The sequence below is a fragment of the Protopterus annectens genome, chromosome 1.part1 (genome assembly GCF_019279795.1).
Source record: "Protopterus annectens isolate FY-2018-M chromosome 1.part1, PAN1.0, whole genome shotgun sequence".
Classification (NCBI taxonomy): Eukaryota; Metazoa; Chordata; order Ceratodontiformes; family Protopteridae; genus Protopterus; species Protopterus annectens.
In genome coordinates, this window is record NC_056726.1 from 105,002,045 (window position 1) to 105,009,544 (window position 7,500).

Here is a 7,500-nt window from a genome sequence, read left to right on the forward strand (position 1 = left end):
CGTCATCCTTCATCTCTCAAAGGCTGCCAAATCATGCCAGATCATGCGTGTCCACCAGCCCTTCCAGGGGATGTACCTGTAGGGTGCAATTGGCCCCACAGAACTCCCCTCAGCCACTGAGGGGCAGATCCGCTCTCAAACAGACTTCATGCCGGGAGAAAGAGACCCATGAGGGCACCTCAACTCCACACAGGCACCTGGCAGGACATTCTCCCCCAGGGCTGGGACCTGGACTCACAATCTGATGAGACAGCCCATCATCCCTTAGCTCCTGGAGGCTGCCAAATCATACTGGATCACACGTGCCTGCCAGGCGATCAGGGGAGCAAACCTGCAGGGTGCGACTGGTCCCGTGGAACTCCCCTCGGTCTCTGAGGGGTAGATCCGCTCCCATACAGACTTCTGGCCAGGAGGAAGAGGCCCATGAGGGCACCTCGACTGCATGCAGACACCTGACAGGACATTTTCCCCTGGGGCTGGGACCCGGAATCACACTCTGATGAGACGGCTCATCATCCCTTAACTCTTGGAGGCTGCCAAATCATGCTGGATCATGCATGCCCACCAGGAGATCAGGGGAGCAAACCTGCAGGGTGCAACCGGCATCACAGAACTACCCTCGGCCACTGAGGGGCAGATTCGCTCTCATACGGACTTCCTGCCAGGAGGAAGAGGCCCATGAGGGCACCTTGACCTCACGCAGACAGCTGTCAGAACATTCTCCTCTGAGGCTGAGACCCGGACTCACACTCTGAGACACCCCATCATCCCTTAACTCCTGGATGCTGCCAAATTGTGCTGGATCATACATGCCCACCAGGCAATCAGGGGAGCATACCTCCAGGGTGTGACCTCCCCTGCAGGTACGCTCTCATACGGACTTCCAAGTCCACCTCCTTTCCGATTCAGGGCTACTTTGTGGACTTTGTGATTTTTAGAGAACGGGGCGGGGTCAGATGCCTCTGTCTAGCCAGCAGGTCTCCAAGCCTACAGGCCTCCGCATGAAGCTCCCTTAAGGACTTCCATAGGGGCCTACCATGGCAACCCTCCCCTTTGACCCTGCAAAGAGACCTCTTTACCTGGCCGCAGTCCAAGGCTCGCCTAAGGGACCCCGCCACCTCAATGTCCCCTGCAGGCTGCCAAGCCATGCCGTGTGGCCTTGCCCTCAGAGACCCTCAGGGGGACCTCCCTCCGGTCCTGTATGGTGCCGCAGAACTCCCCTCGGCCGCCGAAGAGCAGGCACACCCTCATCAGAACTTCTGAGCCCACACTCCAAACACGCAAATACACACACACACACACACACGCACACACACACACACACACACACACACACACACACACACACACACACACACACACACACACACACGCACACGCACACGCACACACACATGCACACGGAAAAGGCTGGAAAAGCAAGATACGTTAAGGCTCTTACCAAAGTACCCAATTACACTTATTACAATAAATACTTATTCTAATGGTAGTGTTAACCAGGCAGCAAGACTTTTAGGAACATGGAGCCACAGTGCCACTAAATAAAAGTAAGTATTCTCAAAGGTTAAATATTTTCTAAAAGATCAGCCACAACGAAAGGTATAGATATATTTAATAATAAATAATAAAAAAGAAAACATTAAAATACTGAATAACTATTCATAATAAGCACAAGAGTTTCCATTACAGGAAATATAAAAAACACAGATGAAAAGACATACAGATACAGAAAAAACAACTTTTAGCTAGTCTCACTATATTTTTTTAACTGACTGAAGAATTACTGTACCCTAGTTATTTACTAAAGCAAGTCAAGATGAAAGTGGATGAGTGCCTTGTCAGGTCCAAAAACAGAGTGCACCCCTCACATCTATCACTACCGTATTTCTTTGTAAATAACACCTAACCAGAGAATAAGGCCTAGCATGGTTTTCCAGGGTGGTCATGATATAAACCCAACCTGAAAAATAAGCCCCAGTTAAGCTTGTCAACAACACATCACGGATGTGTTGAATTATAAAATAATCATACTGACACCCATTGACTGAGGTTATCATACTCTGCTCACCATTTTCGGACCATTCGGACACCCAACTTCTTCTCTTTGCAGAAAGTCATAAGATTCTTTGCCTGGGAGTCCTCCACAATTCTTACTGTAACCCTAACCATCACTCACACTTGACAGTTGAGATCCTTGGCCCATAAACACTGGCAGGTGTATTTTGATCGGTCAATGTACAGACAATGTGCGTAAAGCAAGCGCACGTGATAGTGCATGGTTGTGGTTGTGCCTTCTCTTTGTAAACAGCGTCATTTTCTGTTGCCACTCTGGTCTCATAAGTCTTCAAATTAACCACCCCCCCCCACCCCAGACAAGATGAGTGCAAAAAGAAAGAGCTATTCCATCGCGTACAAGAAAAGAATCATGGCGGAATCCCGGGGAAAGAATATGATGGCTTTCTGCAAGAGAAGAATTTAGATCTCCGAATGGTCCAAAAATGGCGTACAGTGTATGATAACCTCAGTCAACAGGCCGAAGAGGGAAATGCTAAGAAGTGCAAGTGTGGATCAGGTCGGCAACCATTATTTCCTGAGCTGGAAGACATAATCTGTGAGTGGATTGCTAACAGGAGAGCAAAGGCTTTGGTTGTGCGCAGGGCTGATATCCATGCTTTTGCCCTTGCAATGGCACCACAGTTAGAAATATCCCCAGAAGAATTCAAAGCATCACAATATTGGCTGGATGGCTTCCTTCAGCGATATGAACTGTCTCTAAGAAGATCAACAACACTGTTCAAGCTGGAAGAAACTGAAGTTATCAAACGTGCACTTGTGTTCAAGTCCTTTGTTGATGGCATTGACTTTTCTAAATACCAACTCTCCAACATGATTGCTATGGATGAAACTGCAGTGTTTATTGGCCAAGGATCTCAAACAACAATTGATCAGAGGGGTGCCTCGTCAATCTACATTCCCTCCACTGGTTACGAGAGTGCACGTGTTACCTGTATTTTGGCAATTCGTCAAGATAGAAGGAAAATCCCACCTCTACTCATTAGTAAGGGCAAGAGAAATAAGTCTGAATGTGTTTCAGGCATTTACATTCTTGAAACCAAAAAAGCCTAGTGCACACAAGCAGCTATAAGGAAATGGGTCGATGCAATCCTGCCACTTGTTTTGCGAGGTGGCAAAATAGGTCTGCTAGTCTGGGATTCAGCCAGCACTCATTGCGCTAAAGAAATGAAGGAATTCCTTGCACAGAGAAGAATAGATCAAATAATGATTCCCACAGGAATGACTGCCTGTCTTCAGACTCTTGATATTGCAATAAACAAGCCATTCAAGGACCATTTGCGAATGGAACTCAATGACTACATTGAAAATAAAATGTTGTATAAAACACTGATGGATTCGGCAACCAGGAACAAAACCACTTCAAAACTCCATATAGAAAACCTCTTTATTCGATAAAACAGTGGATAAGCGCTTTCACGCACTGATAGTGCGCTTCCTCAGATCTTCACAGTTAAAACAAAAAACTCACCTAGTATATATACTAAGTAACAATTCAATCAAGCATCTAATCAGGTAATCAATTAACTAATTAATTAATTTCACCTTGATTCAGTACTTAGGTTCTTTTTACTCACAGGAAGGCAGTTTAAAACAGTTCCAATTATTTTCCTTTAGTATTTCTTCTATACATATATGGGGAATGCATCCATAAATAAATAAATAGCCAATAAATAAGAATAAAATTATATCTATATTCATATAACACATATAGTTCCTGTCCTGTAGTAAGGCATATTTCAAATAGTCAGATAATCAAGTCAAGTAAACAAATCCAATCAATAAAAACTATGTATAAATGAATGAATAAATAAATAAATGAATCTCATACAATATTTTATGCTAAAATGTGTATATATATTATAAAAATATATGTATATGTAGTCAAAATCCGTGTTGCAGAAATCTATCAAAGATTTATGTTGTAAATTGCATATATATATATATAAAATTTTCATTTAAACATATATGCATGAACATATATATATATATATATATATATATATATATATATACACATATGTACATATACATATATATATATATGGAATGTGTCATGATCAATTCTATGTAATATCAATGTTTTTCATAGACTAGTGGTCATATTACACTATATATCTATATAACCAGCATATAGCTTTATGTTTATATCTAACCAAATCCTTATCCATACATATATGAAAGGTATAAAAAATGCACATATATATATATATATGAAAATATATACATATACATACACATATGTGCATACAGAAATCTTTTTTAAAACCATTTATACACATATGTAAATATATATCAAATATGTAGTTCCCATATATTCATATTATGTAGTATATAATAATATTGAATATAGAGTTTGTATATATATCTAAATATAAATATATAAATACATATATAAACATTAATATAAATAATAAATAATAAATAATTTAATTTAAATGAATAATTCAATTGAATAAATGTTTTTATATATGTATAAAAAGTTAAAATCAACCTTTAAAATACTAAATTATATATTAAATATGCTTGTGTTGAGACAATGTGTCATGATAAAAATATATACATGTATAACAATTTGTTATATGGACACAAATATATATACCATAAGACTAGAGACTGAGAAACATAGAATGATACAATTTTATATATATGCATATAAACAATACATAAGTACTTTATTTATATATCCTGCTATCTAGTACTGGTTTAATGCATATGCTCTGATTCAGACCTGGGTGTAGGTGAGCTCCCAATCTTAAAATCCATGATAATTCCACATTCGCCAGGGTATTCATGTTGTTACCCCATCTCTTGTTCAATTCTATTAGTTGTAATACTCTAAATTTAAAAGTGAAATAATATGGAGAGAAATCAGCATGGAAACTTTGTGAAGCCTAGCCTGCAAGAGATTGTGACTTTGGTGAAAAAGTCATGGGATAAAATCACTGACAGATGTGTTGCCAATGCCCTACGAGCAGGCTACTTGGGTAAGCAGTGCTCATTTAAGGAGAGTTCTATTGCTAGGCATGATAGATTGTGGCCAATGGTGCTACAGGAAATGGAGTCACAAGAAATTCAGGTCGGAATTCGTGGGTTGGACACTTATAACAATGTTCCAGAAGAAGACATGACTGTATTTGAATAACTGTGAAAGCCAAGGTGCAGATATTCTGAAATTGAAATGTTTGGTGCACTATTTATGTAGAATTCTCACACAACTGTTTTAACACATTAGAACTGTTGTCCAATAACAGAAATGTATTAAATAAACGTCAATTTGTGTACCTGAATAAATATACATTTTTGTACATGAATAAATGTTGATTTGTGTTCATTAATAAATGTTGATTTTTCTACATGAATAAATAAATAAAGGTAGAGTGTTTGGACGGTGTGGGTAAATAAGGCATCCACTGATAATAAGCTCTAATGCATATTTTGGCAGGGGAAAGAGTATAAGACCCGGTCTTATTTTCGGGGAAATATGGTATGAGCAGCGGGACATGAGACACGGACTCGGACGGGAGACTCCCTTTGCCTTTAACTCCTGGAGGCTGCCAAACCATGCTGTGTCCATGTGCCCTCAGAGCCTCTCAGAGGGACCTCCCTCTGATCTAGGATGCCCTCGTGGAACTCCGTCCAGCCGCCGAGGGGCAGGCATACTCTCATAAGGACTTCCAAGACCCGCCCTCCTTTCCGGTCCAGGACACCACAGTCCACATCTGCATATCCCCTGCAGGCTGCGAAATTGTGCCGTGTCCACATGCCCTCAGAGCCTCTTAGGGGGACCTTCCTGTGATCCTGGCCACTCTTGCGGTACTCACTCCGTCCACCGTGGGGCAGGCCCACCCTCATAGGAACTTCTGAGCCCATGCTTCTTCCTGGTCCAGAGCACCATGGTCCCAGTCTTCACCAGATCTCCTGGAGGCTGCCTGGCCGGGCCATGTCCCCATGCCCTCAGAGCCTCTCAGGAGGACCTCACTCTGATCCAGGCCACCCTCGCAGGACTCACCCCCTCTTTTCTGGTCCAGGGCACCACAGCCCATGTCTCCCGCATATCCCCTGCAGGCTGTCAAGTCATGCTGTGTCCCCATGCCCTTGGAGCCTCTCAGGGGGACCTGCCTCCGATCCAGGCCACCCTCAGAGAACTCCCCCCTACCACTGAGGGGCAGGCCTGCCCTCATAGGGACTTCTGAGACCCCCCTCCTTTCCAGGCCAGAACACCAAGATCCCCATCTTCCCCAGATCTCCTGGAGGCTGCCTGGCCGGGACATGTCCTCGTACCCTCGGAGTCTCTCAGGGGGACCTCCCTCCAATCCAGACCACCATCGCAGAACCCCCTCAGCCACCTGCATGCTCTCATTGGGACCTTTGAGCCCCCCTCCTTTCCAGTTCAGAGCACCACGGTCCCCATCTTCCCCAGATCTCCTGGAGGCTATCTGGCTGGGCCATGTCCACACGCCCTCAGAGCCTCTCAGGGGGACCTCCCTTTGATTCAGACCACCCTCGCAGAACTCACGCCGGCCACTGAGGGACAGGCCTGCCCTCATAGGGACTTCTGAAACCCCCCTTGTTTCCAGTCCAGAGCACCATGGTCCCTGTCTTCCCCAGATCTCCTGGAGGCTGCCTGCTTAAGCCATGTCCCCGTGCCCTCAAAGCCTCTCAGGGGACATCCCTCTGATCCAGGCCACCCTCGCAGAACTCACCTCGGCCACCGAGGGGCAGTCATGCTCTCATCTGGACTTCCGAGACCCCCTCCTTTCCGGTCCAGGGGACCACAGTCCCCGTCTTCCACATATCCCCTGAAGGCTGCCAAGCCATGCCGGGTCCCTGTGCCCTCAGAGTATCTCAGGGGAGCTTCCCTCCAATCCTTCCCAGCCTCGTGGAACTCTGCTGGGCTGCGAGGCCTCAGTCAGACCCTCATCCAGACTTCTGTGACACGGGTTCTCCCCTTTGCCCTCCACCTAGGGCTTTCAAACTCACACAGAATATGGCCCCGGTTCCTGGCATCTCAGCCCATTTCATCTTGCACCTCCATCTCACTCTTCGGCTGTGCAAGGTGCCAGCAAACATGCTTCATTTAGAGCCTCCTGGCACGTACCCCCCTGCCTCCTGAGTAGTGCTGTTTGCAGGATGGCATCCCCACAGTGCCAGGTGAAGGATCAGAGGCTGAACCGGCACCTGTGCATTGTCCTGGGTGCAAAACACCATTGAGGCCCTGGGGGATGGGAGGATGGGATCCCAGATCTGTCTTACCCGGATGGACCTCTGCCATCTCCCAGGAGCCAAGCACCTGCCACTGGGTTGCCCCTCCGGTATGACCCTTAAGCCCGAGTACACAATCTTCAGCCCCTTCCACACCCACAGGGGTTCCGGCTATCTGGATGGAGGCAGAGGAGGGTGTGGAGTGAGGGGCGTGACTGAGAA